A 17,790-nucleotide genomic window follows, 5' to 3' on the forward strand; every position below is an offset into this window, starting at 1 on the left:
GATTTCGACTCCGGCTGCCAGGATTATATCATCATACCAGAGACTACATAAGGAGGAAACCAAGGATAGGACAATCCAGTCACCTGGCTACAGACTTTACAGACCTCAACCAGCTTCCTATATCTGGCGTTATTCCAGTCTCAGTGGGTGCCCGCCAAAAGCAGGCTGCTGCTGGATTGGAGTAAGTAGCCCTGGAAGCTCTGAGGCACGGACATTCTAAATCCCTGGTGAGCCAGCGGAAGGGTGAGACTTTGTTGCCTGTTACATTTGTGTGTTTTGCTGGTTATGTGTTATATGCCGTTAATTGTTTGGGGATCCAATAAAGTCTTAATATTGTGATTCCCTCATCCTGTGTTGTCTGAGTAGTGTTCCGCCCACGGTTAAACAGGTCGGTGTTTAGTTGGGATGAGCCCTGGGCCATGCTGTCTTTCTAAAGGTGACCGGGCCAGCGGACGACAGCACCCACTGACCCTCGTGTCTCCACAATATTTACTTATGAGAGCTATTTATTGTACCCCTGATCTGGGGTCTGACCTCTCATTCCCGACACGGATTCACTTTTGTATGGAGCATAACTGAATAGCAGAACACAATTACCCCAAAATGTGAACAATAATAGCTAGGTAAATTAAAATATAACTTTTAATATATCGATTAAGATCAGGGGAAATATTATAAACAAAACAGTAAATACCCTTCAGGATTTCTGCAAGGGTTAAGACACTGCTATCAATTTGGCAAGGGTGGTGAAATGCACTTACAATGATAGCAGAGGGTAACAGAGGGTAATAGGATAGAAGGGTGATTTTTAACACTTCAAAACTAAATGCAAACTGTTACCCAAATGGAAATATGCCTCATGTAAAAATTGGTAAAATTTGTAAATAAACACCCCAGAGTTATTTAACCCCTTAAGGACGAAGCCAGTTTTGTACTTAATGCCCAGGCCATTTTTTACGATTCTGACCAGTGTCGCTTTATGAGGTTATGACTCTGGAACACTTCAACGGATCCCAGTGATTCTGAAATTGTCTTTTCGTGACATATAGTTATAAATTTAGAATGATATTTTTTGCTTTTATTTGTGAAAAAAATCGGAAATTTGATGAAAATTTTGCAATGTTCAAACTTTTAATTTCTATGCCCTTAAACCAGAGAGAGATGTCACACAAAATAGTTAATAAATAACATTTCCCACTTGTCTACTTTACATCAGCGCAATTTCTGAAACAAAATTTTTTGGGGTTAGGAAGTTAGAAGGGGTCAAAGTTCATCAGCAATTTCCCATTTTTCAAACAAAATTCACAAAACCATTTTTTTAGGAACCACATCACATTTGAAGTGACTTTGAGAGGCCTAGGTGACAGAAAATACCAAAAAGTGACACCATTCTAAAAACCGCACCCCTCAAAGTACTCAAAACCACATTCAAGAAGTTTATTAACTTTCATTTGCTTCATATATATATATATATATATATATATATATATATAGTGTAACAGGGTTACTGGTCCTATATTCGATGGGAGGTATGTGTCGCAGAGATGGTTATCCTCTGTAATGTCAGCCCGGGAGAAAGCTCCAGTACATGTAGTGCTCGGAGAGTATTAGGAGAATATTAGGGCCGGGTTTTACGAGCAGCCGGAGAGATGGGTGGGTCTGGCTGCTCACATACCTCCACTTCTGGGTCTGGTTGTGGATATAAAAGGAGACCAGGAGTCTCATAGGGTGTCTGTGTTTGGGGATTGCTGGACTCTAACAGAGAGGAGCTCTGTGTGAAAGTGGACTGTTTATGCCGAGCGGGAACGCCTGCAGTAACACGGACTTATTGTTTTTTTTTATGTTGTTTTATACCTTTGTGGCCGAAAAGGCTTGCTTTATGTTTCTGCTGAAGCAGGTTATGAGACTTTTAAAATAAACCTGCTGGACTTTTCTAATGAAACCGTTCCTGTCCTTACCTCAACACGCAGCCAAGTGAGTAGCCTTGTTACATTTGGTGTTGGTCTGCGGGCAACGTTCCCAGGAACAACGTGTGACGGCGGCAGGAGCAATATATGTCCTGGGTGAAGGCGGCTGTGAGTGGCAAGGCTGATTCACCCAAGATGGAGGACGTGATTAAACACCTGGTGCATGCTCAGGAGCAACAACAACAAGCCCAGCAGGAAACCAATAGGCTGTTGTTACAACAGTTGCAGCAGCAGCGAGAGGAACAGCAGCAGCAGATTAAACTTCTTGCAGAGGCGATACGTGGTCCGAGAACTGATCCAACCCAGAGACCAGGTGAGGACTCATGCATCCGGAAGGCGGTAAGGAATGCGATGCAGAAAATGACCCCTGGGGATGACATAGAGGCCTTTTTAACGGTGTTCGATAGAATTGCCGAGCGTGAGAAACTTCCGCAAGTACTGTGGGCGGAGGTGCTGGCGCCATACTTAACAGGGGAGCCGCAGAAGGCATACTATGACTTGGCCCAACAAGATGCGCAAGAATATGTAAAATTAAAAACTGAAATCTTGGCTCGCCTGGGGGTGACAATGACTGTCAGGGCCCAACGGGTCCATCGCTGGGCGTATCACCGTGACAAACCGCCCCGCTCCCAGATGTTTGACTTAGTACACTTGGTCCAGAAATGGTTGATGCCAGAGACTTCTACCCCAGCACAGATGGTGGAGCGAGTGGTAATGGATCGGTTCGTGCACTCCCTTCCGAGACCGATACAGACATGGGTTGCCCAGGGTGATCCCCAGAATGCTGACGACCTGGTCGGTTTGATCGAGCGATACCAGGTGGTAGAGGGGTCGTTGGGGAAGCCACAGAACTCACCCTCTACATACTGGGGTTCCCAACAGGGGGTGGATACCCAAAAAGGGGCGGGACGTTCAAGGGCAAAGGGGGCGCCGGAACTAGTACCGAAGGTTTCAACTGGGGACATAATTTGCTTTAGATGCCATGGCCCAGGTCATATTGCTGCCCGTTGTCCCCTGACCACCGAACAGATGGAATGTAACTTAGGTCGGCGGTGCTCCTATTACGCATATCTGGCCTGCAGTGTGGACTGTCCCCCCAGTGAGGGGCCACAAGCATGTCCCGTAAAGGTAGACGGGGTGCGAATGACTGGTCTATTAGACTCGGTGAGTTTGGTGACCCTGATAAGGGCCACACCCCCGCTGAACTTGATCCCAGGAAAGAGGATTGGAGTCCGCTGTATCCACGGGGATGCGAAAGACTATCCTGTGGCCAGAGTGATTATTGAGACGATGCAAGGTTCTGATTCCCACGAAGTGGGCGTGGTCCCAGACTTGTTGCACCCCATTATCCTTGGTCGAGACTTTTCCTTATTTTGGGACTTGTGGGGGAAGGGGGACGTGACCGGAGGCTCGGAGCAAAGCCAGATCGCTCCAAACGAAGCCCCACCACAGCCGGTGTCTGACTGTTTCCCTTTGTGTGTGTTTGTGGGTGATGAGGAGGAGACAACGTCTCCTGAACCAGATGTTCCTGAGTTAGGGGTGAGCATAGAAAACTTTGGGTCTGCCCAGCATAGGGACCTAGCTCTGAGGAAAGCATTCAATAGTGTAACAGTCATAAATGGCATAGCTCAGGAGCCCGGAGATGACACTAGATATCCATATTTCATGATGGGCGGGGATTTGTTGTACCGGGTCACAAAGATAGGAGAGGAAACAATTGAGCAGCTGCTAGTCCCAGGGCCCTATAGGCGGAAAGTGTTGGACTTAGCCCATTCACATATCTTGGGTGGCCACCTGGGCATAGATAAAACGCAAGAAAGGATTACTAGAAGGTTTTTCTGGCCCGGATGTTGTGAGATCAGGGAGTATTGCAGGTCCTGTCCCACCTGCCAGCTAACCGCTCCAACTTCTCATTTCCGCAGTCCCCTAGTGCCGTTACTGTAACGCCTGCCTGGATCCACAGACTCAGATGGGCTGTAACGGGGAGGCTAGAGGGAAGCCACTCACCAAGTAGGACCCCCAGAACCCTGAAACCCTTTAACCCCTATACAGGGATTTGGAATTACACAGGGAACTGGAGATCACTACCTGTGGAAGGCTGCAGTCCGATGAGAGTATTAGTCAGGCAGGGTCAAACCAGGAATAGCGGAACAGGGACAGAATCGGCAGGCAGTGACGTAGCAAACGTAGCAGAGGTCAGATCCGGGTCGGGCAGCAAGGTACAAAAACAGTAGGCAGAAGAGTAGTCAAAACACGCAGAAGTCAGCACACAGGAATCACCAACAGAATAGGACGTAACAGGAGCCAGGAAAATCAGAACTATATCTGTCAGTAATCATGTGACAGGAGGGGAAATAAGAAGGGTGTGGGGTCTTCCATTGGCTGTAGCTGAACGCTGGCAACTTCAGCTGGAAGACACATGCCACCCACAGTCAGCCAGCGGTACTGCAGATCCCAAGCTAACCCAGCCCAGTGGATGATCGGAGCCTGCGCCCACTGGTGCCGCTGGCATCGACTTCTCTCCCATCACCAGCACCATCCACGGCAGGAACACGGCGTCGCCTGGCGATCGGAGCAGAAGTCGCTGGAGCAGACTCCGGCGGTCACGTAACAGTACCCCCCCCTCCACGAGGGGCCTCCGGACCCTCAAAACCCGGCTTCCCAGGAAATTGGAGGTGAAACCGTCGGACCAGACCCCTAGCATGAATATCGCTCGCAGGGACCCATGACCTCTCCTCGGGCCGTAACCCCTCCAATGCACCAAATACTGTACCGCCCCTCTGACAATACGGGAATCAAGTATTCTCTTTACCTCATACTCCAAGTTACCTTCCACCAAAACTGGAGGAGGAGGGTCACTGACTGGGTGAATGGGGACACGATATAACTTGAGGAGGGACTTATGGAACACATTCGATATCTTGAAGGATGGGGGGACTTGCAGGCGGAAAGCTGTGGGATTAATTACCTCGATTATCTCGTAAGGTCCAATAAATCTCTGACCCAACTTAGCAGAAGGAACCTTGAGTTGGGCCCTTGGAACGTCTCTTATTAGCAGAGGAGGCTTGCCCAACCTTTGCCTTCTTCAGGTTCTCTTTCACCTCAGACCAGATAGCCTTTAATTTGTCCACAGTTGAGTCAGCCTCAGGAGTATCCACCACAGCGGAAGAAAAAGAACCAAAACGTGGATGCAACCCTAAATTGCAGAAAAAGGGGGTAGTCTTGATGGATTCCTGATACTGATTATTGATAGCGAACTCAGCTAGCGGCAGATATTCCACCCAGTCAGACTGACGGTCAGACAGACACATAACACCGGAGATATTGTTCAAGGGTTTGATTGGAACGTTCGGTCTGACCATTGGTCTCTGGGTGGTAGGCAGATGAAAAAGATAGCTCTATATTGATCTTTTTACAAAATGCCCTCCAGAATTTCGAGACGAACTGTGTTCCTCGGTCAGAAACAATATTTTCCGGAACCCCGTGTAACCGCACAATATGCCTAATAAACAACTTGCTAAGAGTTTCAGAATTCGGTAATCCGGACAGAGGAACAAAATGACACTGTTTGCTGAATCTATCCACTACTACCCAGATACAAGTCTTTCCTTCTGAGGGTGGAAGGTCAGTGATGAAGTCCATGGAGAGATGTGTCCAAGGGCTTACTGGAGTAGGTAGGGACTGGAGAAATCCAGCAGGGCGGGTACGGGGTGTCTTGGCTCGAGCACAAGTTTCACAAGCCAGTACATATTCCTTACAATCTTTCGCTACGGTTGGCCACCAAAAATTCCTGGTTACTAATCGGAGGGTATTGCCGATACCAGGGTGACCTGCCAGCACAGAATTGTGGGATTCCTGGGAGTACCCGTAGGCGCAGTGAGGGGGCGACAAACAGTTTATGGACAGGGGTGGTTTCAGGAGGTTGGTCTTGGGTATTATGGACCTCTTCTATCAAATCTAAGGAAACCGATGACATAATAATTCCTTTAGCTAAAATATACACTGGTTCAGAGTTTTCAGACTGAGAGGGACAGAAGCTACGGGAAAGTGCATCAGCTCTGGTGTTCTTGGTACCGGGCCGGAATGTTACCACAAAATCAAATCTGGAGAAGAACAATGCCCACCTAGCTTGCCTAGGATTGAGTCTCTTAGCAGATTCCAGATAAGTGAGGTTCTTATGGTCTGTGATGACTGTGACCTTATGTTTGGCGCCTTCGAGGAAGTGGCGCCATTCCTCGAAGGCCCATTTAATTGCCAACAGCTCACGATTACCAATGTCGTAATTTCTCTCTGTGGGAGAAAACTTGCGGGAAAAGAAGGCACAAGGACGAAGCTGAGTAAGAGACGGAGTACCTTGTGATAGCACCGCTCCCACTCCAACCTCGGATGCATCGACTTCCACAATAAAAGGACGCATAAGGTCAGGCTGAAGCAGAATCGGGTCTGAGGAGAAACATTCTTTTAATTTTGAGAAGGCATGGATCGCCTCTGGCTTCCAATTAACCACATCAGCCCCCTTTTTAGTCAAATCGGTGAGGGGTTTGGCAATTTTGGAAAAATCTCTAATGAATTTGCGATAATAATTAGCGAATCCAAGGAAACGCTGCAAGACTTTCAGAGATTTGGGTTGCACCCACTCCTTAATCGGTTGAAGCTTAGAGGGATCCATGCGGAAGCCTTCTGCCGACAATATATAACCCAGGAAATTAACCTCTGCCTCAAAAAAACACATTTCTCATATTTAGCAAATAGGGAATTCTCCCTGAGTCTCTGGAGTACAGTGCATACATGTTGGACATGTGACGTAGCATCAGGAGAATAAATCAGGATATCATCCAGATCGACCACCACATATTGACCACAAATATCTCTGAAAATGTCATTAACAAAGTTCTGGAACACAGCCGGCGCATTACTTAATCCAAAAGGCATTACCAGGTACTCATAATGTCCCTCTGGAGTATTAAATGCAGTTTTCCACTCATCACCTTCTCTGATACGGATGAGATTATATGCACCCCTGAGATCCAGCTTGGTGAACCACTGGGCTCCTATGAGCTGGTTAAACAGATCGGGGATGAGTGGCAGAGGGTACTGATTCTTTACAGTAATAGCATTCAGTTCACGGTAGTCAATACAAGGTCTGAGGCCACCATCTTTCTTATCAACAAAAAAGAATCCAGCGCCGACTGGTGACCTGGATGGTCTGATGAACCCTCTCTGCAGACTGTCTGCTATATAATCTTTCATGGCCTGACGCTCCGGACCAGAAAGATTATACATTTTACCCTTGGGGAGTCGGGAATTGGGGACCAAATCTATGGGGCAGTCATAATCTCTGTGCGGAGGTAATTTTTCAGATTCAGATACAGAAAACACATCAGCAAATTCCCTGAATGCATAAGGTATGAAGATAGGTTCAGCTCTAGTCAGGTTCACAGATAAAGACATGCACGTCTCCTGACACTCAGGGCTCCAGCGCACAATCTCACCCTGGTGCCAGTCTATGAGCGGGTTATGTTTACGCAGCCAAGGCATGCCCAAAACCACCGCTGACATCAGATTCTCAAGAACAAAAAATGACACAGATTCTACATGCAGAGCACCAACAAGCATGGAGATCTCTGGAGTTACAAAAGTAACCACACCCTGCGTGAGGGGTGTGCTGTCAATAGCAGAGATTCTAATAGGTGCATTTAACCTTAGCAAAGTCAAACCCAGCTCTTTTGCTACAATAGTGTCTATAAAATTAGCAGCAGAGCCACAATCAACAAAGGCCTGCAGCCGTACAGATTTTCCCTGGTGAGACAATGAGACAGGTAACATTAACCTCATAGGGTCTGCAGGAAGTACCTGGGCACCTGAGCGGGTATCCTGGGGTCTGCTCAGGTGGTGCTGCTGCCTTGGAAGCGATTGCCTCTCTGATCCAGGCACTCCACCACGTGATCTGCTCCTTTGCAGTCGACGAAACTCTGGACATGCTGAGGTAGGTACTGCAGCGGGGGTTTGGACATGAGCAGACCTGAGATCCTGCACTTGCTGTGTCAGTGCATGTACAAGCCCAGAAAGAGTGTGCACCTGATTTAGCACAGCATGGAGAGAATCCATTTTTTTTTTCTCTCTCCTGGTTAGATGGCCAGATATAATGTAACGCCTGCCTGGATCCACAGACTCAGATGGGCTGTAACGGGGAGGCTAGAGGGAAGCCACTCACCAAGTAGGACCCCCAGAACCCTGAAACCCTTTAACCCCTATACAGGGATTTGGAATTACACAGGGAACTGGAGATCACTACCTGTGGAAGGCTGCAGTCCGATGAGAGTATTAGTCAGGCAGGATCAAACCAGGAATAGCGGAACAGGGACAGAATCGGCAGGCAGTGACGTAGTCAGCAAACGTCAGATCCGGGTCGGGCAGCAAGGTACAAAAACAGTAGGCAGAAGAGTAGTCAAAACACGCAGAAGTCAGCACACAGGAATCACCAACAGAATAGAACGTAACAGGAGCCAGGAAAATCAGAACTATATCTGGCAGTAATCATGTGACAGGAGGGGAAATAAGAAGGGTGTGGGGTCTTCCATTGGCTATAGCTGAACGCTGGCAACTTCAGCTGGAAGACACATGCCACCCACAGTCAGCCAGCGGTACTACAGATCCCAAGCTAACCCAGCCCAGTGGATGATCGGAGCCTGCGCCCACTGGTGCCGCTGGCATCGACTTCTCTCCCATCACCAGCACCATCCACGGCAGGAACACGGCGTCGCCTGGCGATCAAAGCAGAAGTCGCTGGAGCAGACTCCGGCGGTGATGTAACAGTTACCCATCATAGAAGTTCCGTTTGAGAGAATTGCCATGGACTTGGTAGGTCCTCTTGTCAAGTCTGCTCGTGGGCACCAATATATATTGGTGGTCCTCGATTATGCAACACGCTACCCGGAAGCAGTGCCCCTGAGAAACTCTCGGCCAAAAGTATAGCCCGTGAGTTGGTTCACATCTTTGCCCGGACAGGGCTATCAAAGGAGGTCCTGACTGACCAAGGGACCCCTTTCATGAGCAAGGTGATGCGGGATTTGTGTAAAATCCTCCAGATTAATCAATTGAAGACGTCGGTTTACCATCCGCAGACGGATGGTCTAGTGGAAAGGTTTAACAAGACATTAAAGAATATGCTCAAAAAGGTAATTGAGAAGGATGGCCGCGACTGGGACTGCCTGCTACCGTATTTACTATTTTCTATCCGGGAGGTTCCACAGGCCTCTACTGGCTTCTCTCCATTTGAACTCCTGTATGGCCGACACCCCCGGGGACTCTTAGATGTAGCCAAGGAGACCTGGGAAGCCGAAGTGACCCCCTACCGAAGCGTCATTGAACACGTCGCCCAGATGCAGGAGAGGATGGCTAAGGTAATGCCCATCGTAAAAGAGCACCTCCTCCAGGCACAAGAAGCTCAAGCAAGGATCTACAATCGGTCTGCCAGAGTGAGACAATTCAGCCCCGGAGACAGGGTACTCGTGCTGATTCCGACAGTGGAGAGTAAGTTTCTGGCCAAATGGCAGGGCCCATATGAAATAGTAGAAAAACTGGGAGAAGTGAACTACAAAGTACATCAACCCGGGAAGCGGAAACCCTATCAAATCTACCACATCAACCGTATCAAGCCATGGCAAGACAGGGAATCCCGGGAAACCTCATGTTTGGTGCCCAAGCCAGAAGATAACGTTGAAGATGTAATCGTGGCAGAGTCGCTGTCGAAAGCCCAAAAACAGCAATGTCGAGAGTTACTTCAGCAGAACAGAGACCTGTTCTCGGACCTACCTGGATGTACCCAGGTAATAGAACATAAGGTTCTGACGGAACCCCACGTGGGGGTGAACATAAAACCCTATCGAATTCCTGAGGCTCGGTGAGAGGCGATCTCCAAAGAGGTGAAACGAATGCTGAAACTAGGAGTCATCGAGGAGTCCAAGAGTGGTTGGTCCAGTCCAATTGTCCTTGTGCCGAAGCCAGATGGGGAATGGAGATTTTGTAACGATTATCGGAAGCTGAACGAAGTCTCCAAGTTTGATGCATATCCGATGCCTCGTGTCAACGAGCTGATTGAGAGGTTGGGCCCGGCACGGTATATAACCACCCTGGATCTGACAAAAGGATATTGGCAAATTCCCATGTCACAAAATGCCAAAGAGAAGACAGCCTTCTCTACGCCTGACGGATGCTTCCAATACACCCGCATGCCGTTTGGACTGCAGGGAGCCCCGGCCACCTTTCAGAGGGCCATGGACCAAATTTTGGCACCCCATAAGGATTACGCAGCGGCATATTTGGACGACATTGTGATCTTTAGCCCTGATTGGGGAAGCCATCTTGGAAAGGTCCAGGCGGTGTTTGATGCACTGAGGAAGGCGGGGTTTTATATAAATCCAAAAAAGTGTGCCATGGGAAAAGAAGAGGCCAAGTATCTAGGCTATGTGGTAGGTAGAGGTGTAATTAAACCCCAAATCAACAAAGTGGATGCAATCCAGAACTGGCCAAGACCGCTTTCGAAAAAGCAGGTCAGGGCCTTTCTAGGAATCTTAGGGTACTATAGAAGATTTATTCCCAACTTTGCCGTGGTAGCTGCACCTCTGACTGACCTCCTTAAGGGGACGAAATCAGCTAAGGCCAAGTGGACCTCAGAGGTGGAAACGGCATTCCAGGAATTGAAAGTGTTTTGTGTAAACAACCGGTCCTAGTGGCACCCGACTTCAAGAGGGAGTTCGTGGTCCAGACGGATGCCTCAGAAGTTGGATTGGGAGCGGTCCTGTCTCAGGAATTACACGGAGAAGAACATCCCATTCTTTACCGGAGTAGAAAACTGTCGCCTTGTGAGAAGAATTATTCTATCGTAGAAAAAGAATGTTTAGCCATAAAGTGGGCGGTGGACACCTTACGATACTACCTGCTGGGTAGGCAGTTTCGGCTGATCTCGGATCATGCCCCGCTCAGGTGGATGAGGGAGAAAAAGGGTAGGAATGCCAGAGTTACTCGTTGGTTTCTAGCCCTGCAGGATTATAGCTTCCGTGTTGAACATAGAGCTGGGCGGCTGCATGGTAATGCTGATGCCCTATCGAGACTCCCTTGTCTAGTGGTAGAAGGTGCCAAGCCCCACGGCTTTGGGCAGAGGGGGGAGGTGTGTAACAGGGTTACTGGTCCTATAGTCGATGGGAGGTATGTGTCGCAGAGATGGTTATCCTCTGTAATGTAAGCCCGGGAGTAAGCTCCAGTACATGTAGTGCTGGGAGAATATTAGGAGAATATTAGGGCCGGGTTTTACGAGCAGCCGGAGAGATGGGTGGGTCTGGCTGCTCACATACCTCCACTTCTGGGTCTGGTTGTGGATATAAAAGGAGACCAGGAGTCTCATAGGGTGTCTGTGTTTGGGGATTGCTGGACTCTAACAGAGAGGAGCTCTGTGTGAAAGTGGACTGTTTATGCTGAGCGGGCACGCCCGCAGTGACACGGACTTATTGGGGGTTTTTTTTGTTGTTTTATACCTTTGTGGCCGAAAAGGCTTGCTTTATGTTTCTGCTGAAGCAGGTTATGAGACTTTTAAAATAAACCTGCGGGACTTTTCTAATGAAACCGTTCCTGTCCTTACCTCAACACGCAGCCAAGTGAGTAGCCTTCTTACATTAGATATACATATTTTACCTAAAAATGTTGCTCTTGCGCCAATTTATACACTTTTTGAACAAGTAACACAACAAAATGGAACTCAAAATTTGTTACCCACTTTCGTATGAGCGCGTTGATACCCCACATGTGGTCAGAAACCTCTATTTGGACAAATGGGAGGGCTCAGAACAGAAAGAGCAATATTTGAATTTTGGAAAGCAAATTTGTCTGAAAAAGATTGCGGGCACCATGTTGAATTTGTAGGGCCCCTGAGGTACCTAAACAGCAAAAACCTCCCACAAATGACCGTATTTCGGAAACTAGGCCCCTCAAGGAATTTATCTAGATGTTTGGTGAGAACTTTGAACCCCTGGGGGCTTCACAGAATTTTATAACATTGAGCTGTGAAAATAAAAAAAATAAATTTTTACCACAAAATTGTTACTTCAACCAGGTAGCTTTTTTTTTTTTTTTTTTTTTACAAGTGTATCAGGAAAAAATGCACCAAAAATGTATTGTGCAATTTCTCTTGAGTATGCCAGTACCTCATATGTGCTGTGCTTGATAACCTTAGGTCGTCATATTGAAAATTTTCATTTTTTTCACAAAAATCTTGCTTTAGCACCAAATGTAACACTTTTTCAAGAGGAAACACCAAAACAAGGAACCCACAGTTTATCCATTTTCGTATGAGCACAGGGATACCCCACATGTGGACAAAAACCTCTGTTTGGACAAACAGGAGGGCTTAGAATGGACAGAGCACCATTTGAATTTTGGTAAAGCTGAAATAGATTGCGGGCACCATGTTGCATTTTCAGGGCCCCTAGGGTACCTATCTAGCAGAAACCCTACACATGTGACCTGAATTTGGAAACTAGACCCCTCAAGGGTTTTATTCAGGGGTATAGTGAGCATATTGAACCTCCAGGGGCATCACAGAAATGTTGCTCTAGCAGCAAATTTCTCACTTTTAGGCTATGTGCCCACGATCCGGCGACACTGAATCTGTGGAGATGTGAGTGATGTCCACGGTCCAGGTTTGGACTGCTGCTGACTTTAGCTAAAAACTAAGCTCAGCGGGGGTGCCAAATACGCAGGCTTTAGGGTGCCAACCTCCGCGGCAAGGAAGGGGTGAGTTTAGGGCGATATAAGGGTCAGGCCCCTCCCTTGTACTTTATAGATATCTATTGTAGTTTTTATCTTTAATCTTTGATATAGATGTTGTGATTTTTTCTTTCCCCTTTGAATACTGAATATTAATGAAATGGTATTTTTAGGAGTTTATTCTTTAGTTTTTCACGAATGTACTTCTAAATTATTTGGCTTAGAATTTTATGCTGACTTTAGCTCTATTCTCTCCACAGAGAACTCTCATCTTTGCAGCATAAATTGACATGTTGCAGAACCAAATGTCAGTTTATGCTGTGGAGAAAATAAGCACCGTGAGCAGGAGATTTCTAAAAATCCTCCCACTGCACTTCTACTGTACAACGCAGCGTTATGGACACAGCGAAAACTCAGAGTCCAAAACTATTGAAACCCTAATTGCGGGCATGCAGCCTAAAAAGCTAGGATGGATGGACAGACAGATGTCAAACACATATATAATGTCCCAGCCCTTTACATATTCTAAGCTGGCACCCTTTAGTGACTTTCATGTAGCACTAAAGGGTGCCTAGACTTGTATTTAGCCAAAACATAAATAATTAAAAAAATAAAATAAAAACGTGGGGTCCCCCCATTTTTTATAGCCAGCTCGGGTAAAGCAGACGGCTGCAGCCTGCAAGCCACAGCTGGTAGCTTCACCTTGGTTGCTGATCCAATTTGAAGGGCAGCCAGCCCAGGCTCTTTTTTATAATTATTTATAAATAAATAATCAAAAAAATGGGGTCCCCCCAAATTGGATCACCAGCTAAGGTAAAGCGTACAGCTGTGGTCTGGTATTCTATGGGTGGGAAGGTCCATAATTATTGGCCCTTCCCAGCCGAAAAATAGCAGGCCGCAGCCGCCCCAGAAGTAGCACATCGATTAGATGCGCCAATCCTGGTGCTTTGCCCAGCTCATCCCATTGCCCTGGTGCAGTGGCAAACGGAGTAATATATGGGGTTGATACCAGCTGTGTAATGTAACCTGGCATCAAGCCCTGAGGTTAGTGATGTCACGATGTCGATCAGATACCCAGTCAATAATAAAAAAAAGACAACAAAAAAATTTTTATTTGAAAAAAAACCACTTTCAAACACATTCCCTCTATCATTAATTTATTGAAAAAAAAATAAATCTGGTCCACCATAATCAATTTTGGAGGTCCAACAACGACTCTGTGTTCCAGGATATGGGGATACGCTCAGGGAACGTATCCACCATTTTCTGGAAGTGCAGGCACTCCATTTGAGGAGTGTGAGTGCAGTGATACTGCACTCATGCTCCCCAGCACGCTGCCTGGGTCCACAGCACAGCAGTGTGAACCTGCAGCAAGCTGTGTCCTTGCGTTCAGAGAGCCGGCTGACAGGCGCTCTGCGCATGCGAGGCGAGCAGCATTTCTGCTGAAGACAAGGAGAAGGAAGGGCGCGGGGGATTGATGCTGCAGGAGGTAACGAGGGAGATCGGGGGAGACACCCTGACAGTGGGTGACCTGGGAGGACCTTTCTGTGCCATCTGCCATGTCAGATGGCACAGAAATCAAAGAAGAAGGATGAATGTGGCAGAACACGACTCGTGCGGCGACGGCCATTTTAGATTGTCGGAAGGGGGATGGGGACCGGGGGGGTGAGATTTTGGCTACACCGGGGGAGGACATACATCTCCCATCTGACATGTATGATCATGCCAGATGGGAGAAGAATCATTTTTTACCAGCGCTGCATTAACTTTTAGGTCGTCGCCGTTACATGGTTTGTAACGGCGATCACGTGAATGGGGACCAGAAAAACCGACCCTGTTCGTGATCTCCAGGGTCTCAGCTACCCCCGGTAGCTGAAATCCCGGAGATTTTTCGACTCTGGGGGGCGCTATACCCTTTTTCCCGACCGCCGTTAAAAAGTAGGATCGGAAGAAGTACCCTTAATTACCACCGTTAAAAGGCGTATAGGCGGTCGTTAAGGGGTTAAACGTCAGAAAATGGAACAATCTCACCGGCGTGTTGACCTGGTTCAGTACATATGTTCATACCAGAACTGCTGGATCTTCAAGGGGGAGCTATCATAAATTAACCCTTGCAGAAATCCTGAAGGGTTTTTACTGTTTTGTATATAATATTTCTCCTGATCTTAATCGATATATTAAAAGTTATATTTTAATTTACCTAGCTATCATTGTATGGAGCATAGGCTTAAAACAAGGGTGCACTAACCTATGACTCTGGGGCGAAATGCTTTTGTGATGCTGTTCAGAGTAGCCCATGATCATTAGGACACAGTCTAACTATAATAATATAATAATATACTATTTATTTATTTATATAAACATCTATTCTAAAGCTTTTTTCCACCATAGGACATTTAGTTATTACTTACAGGAGAGGTGATAAATGTTTGATTACCAAGGCTTTTATTAAGCAATTAAATTGGGTGCCAAACTACCATTCTTCATCACCTCTCTCGGAATACTGCAGCATCTTTGAGTATGTGTAATGCCACTCCATTAATTTTCAATGGGAGTAACAGAGGCAAATGGAATAAAGTGCTGCAGTATCTCCACCAGTCCTATAGACATTGAATAGAACAGCATCATGCCTACTCAACCATGAGGCTCTATCTATTGCCCCCAAAACGAGGAAGAACAAGGGATCCTCATATTAGTAATCCATGGGACTCACAGAGACCATAAATTTACTCCTATCATTTGGATATGTGACAAATGTTCTTAGTGGTAACATCCCTTGAATATGCCTCTAGCTGCACTTGAGAATGGCTGGTCTATAAACTCACTAATTTTCAATTAATGTTTGGGTAAGAAATTTAAAGGAGCTTTTCATTTTCTATTTGACCCCTTGTCCTAACTCTTTCTAACAATAACTTTTCTAATAAGACCTCATTACCTGTAGTTTTCCTATGGGCACATCTCTGCATGGGTCGTATAAACCTTTTGTTGTCATTCAGGTACTGCTTCCTGTCTGTTACTTCCGATATGGAGACCGGAATTGAGTGGAATTAGAAAAGTACGCCACTGATAGGGGTGGGGCTACCTTTCAATGACTGGCAGGAGTCTGGCTACACATCCTCAGATCAGAGACTCCCTTCCACTCCTCTGTACATATCCTAATGCTATGGAGCACTGGCTCCTTCAGCTCACAAACACTGTGAAGTGCTTCTTTTCATTAGAAAGCAAAGCTCAGGGCTTGTGAGCTGAAGTGGCTGGCACTCCCAAGCAGGCATTCAGTCTGTAGACAGTGACCACCATTGTAGTTCTATGCCCATGTTGGGTGATTGCCAGCTGGCACATGTAACTAGATGGATTGAAATCCTCCACCTTTGAACTCATCTGTACAGTCTTAGTACATTGTCTTCTCCTGATCCTACTCAGCTTCTTTTCTATGTCCAGACTCTGTCCTGTAGTTCCTTCACCAGCCTGTCTGTAGCCATAGCAGTGCAGTATATTGTAGTAGTGGGCAGCGATGCTCTGAATTAGTCACTGCCGCTTGTTAGAGGTTCATCTGCAGTAAGGAAGAGGAGTCTATCCTGCTTTGCAGCTTAAACTACATCTCCCAGCATGCCTGCAATCTATTAGGCACTCACGGCACAGTGGAAGAAGCAGTTCTGCAGGTAGACAAGCACCGAGAGTTTGACCATTCATGGAAAGTGGGAGAATTGCTAAGAGTAGGAGTCTGATTCCTGGGTCTTGTTAAGTTAGATGGGCGGCAGGGTGCGATGGTAGTCGTACCAGAAGCTGCCCGCTTGCTGCAGTGCAGCCCTGAAACAGTTCTCTGCACCACGTCCACCCTTCTAGTACAGGGGAAGAGTACCTAGGACTTGTGGTGCAGGGTACTTACTTGCAGGCAAGAGGCCAGGTCTTGTTCCATCTTCAGGACCGCTTCCCAGCTGCCGGTTACAGCAGGTCCCAGTTAAAAGTAAAGAGATGTTTTTGTTCAGAAATGTCTGTGTCAGTGTGTGGTGTTTGAGGGCAAACACCACACACTGACACAGACTTTTCTGAACAAAAACATCTCTTTACTTTTTACATCTTGGCAACGGCGGGCACATCATCCTTAATACCGTCCTTTGGACATACGCGCCAGCTTTCTTCTTCAGTTGTTGCAGTTAGCAACTGGAGCCACTTTTAATTTGTATATTTTTTCGGTTCAATGCTTCCCTGGTACTTGGGCTCCCATTGGGGTCCCTAAGCTCCTCTTCCTCCCCTTCAGCTTCACTATCCACGGCAGAATCAACCGTCTTTCCAGTCAGTCAGTCAGGACTGACCTTTCGCTGACTGAGGGGAATTCATTAGGTCTCTGCCAGGGAATGGCCACCACCCGGGCAGCACTGCGTGTCCGGCACCCGAATTCGATCCACAAGGTCACGCCAAATTAGAGCTATTGGGGTTTTCCTTCACCACATCTCTCACAAAGAGTCTGTCACTCTCCTTCAGGGACTCTCCTCACACTCCCAACTGACTTCTTAACCGAGACTTTTTCAAACTATGCCCCTCCCCTTCACTAACTCCCTCTAGCCTGGGAGCACCAGGGAAGCAGCTTACACATTGTGGTCACCTAGTGGCCATTTAAACACATGACACCATAACATAAACTTTAGACATAACAGTTTATACACAGTAGACAAGCAGGTGTGGCGCGGCTGAACCTTACACACCCTTACACTCTTCCCTCTTTTAAGTTTGGCCTCCTGGCCAAGTGTACTCTGGACCTGCAAAACACATGCTATATTTGCATAAAATATTCAAGACACATTTTATTTAAAACACCAGCAATAAAACATGTATCACACGTTCCCATAAAACATTTTTCTGGACAGTTCAGCTGTTGCCGTGACCCGGGGGTCTAACCGGCAGTACATCAGGCCCGAAGCCTTTTAAGAGCCTGAGTCCTCAGGGGCTCACATTCGAGAGTCCATTCACCTGAGCACCTAAAAACACAAAAACAAAAAACACACAGGAAGCTAATGTTGCATTAGAGTCTATTTTTCCCGGGTACAGTCCTTAAAACAAAAAG

At 46.9% G+C, this 17,790-nt stretch overlaps 1 protein-coding gene across 3 annotated transcripts in view; it reads right to left on the reverse strand.

The window, feature by feature from the left end:
* Positions 1-17,790, reverse strand: part of RPRD1A (regulation of nuclear pre-mRNA domain containing 1A) — a 101,492-nt gene that overhangs the window by 45,148 nt on the left and 38,554 nt on the right. The window lies entirely within an intron of this gene.

This window comes from Anomaloglossus baeobatrachus, chromosome 6 (genome assembly GCF_048569485.1).
Source record: "Anomaloglossus baeobatrachus isolate aAnoBae1 chromosome 6, aAnoBae1.hap1, whole genome shotgun sequence".
Taxonomy (NCBI): Eukaryota; Metazoa; Chordata; class Amphibia; order Anura; family Aromobatidae; genus Anomaloglossus; species Anomaloglossus baeobatrachus.